This window comes from Myotis brandtii, unplaced genomic scaffold (genome assembly GCF_000412655.1).
Source record: "Myotis brandtii unplaced genomic scaffold, ASM41265v1 scaffold320, whole genome shotgun sequence".
Classification (NCBI taxonomy): Eukaryota; Metazoa; Chordata; class Mammalia; order Chiroptera; family Vespertilionidae; genus Myotis; species Myotis brandtii.
In genome coordinates, this window is record NW_005362270.1 from 1,962,153 (window position 1) to 1,962,474 (window position 322).

A 322-nucleotide genomic window follows, 5' to 3' on the forward strand; every position below is an offset into this window, starting at 1 on the left:
AGCGAGCAGGAGGCTTGCTTGCTCCAGTGATGGAGGAAGCCAAGGTTCCCCACCTGCCGTGGCCCGGCTCTGAGCTCTGAAAGCAACAGCTCCAAAAGCAACAAAGTTTCAATTATAGAAGCTAAACAAATCCCAGATACCTGCTTTCAGCAGGCCACCACGCCAGTGACGGCAACAGAGTTTCAATTATATAAAGTAAATAAATCCCAGAATAAAAGAAAAAAAGGAGAGGCTGGGAGCTTTAGTTGCCGGCCAGCCTGAAAACGGCCCTCAGCCCCTCACCCAGACTGGCCAGGCACCCCAGTGGGGACCCCCACCCTGA

The 322-nt window shown here is 52.8% G+C and overlaps 1 protein-coding gene across 1 annotated transcript in view; it reads left to right on the top strand.

Moving 5' to 3' along the window:
* The window catches only part of STX17 (syntaxin 17), a 43,234-nt gene that overhangs the window by 895 nt on the left and 42,017 nt on the right, over window positions 1-322 (top strand). The window lies entirely within an intron of this gene.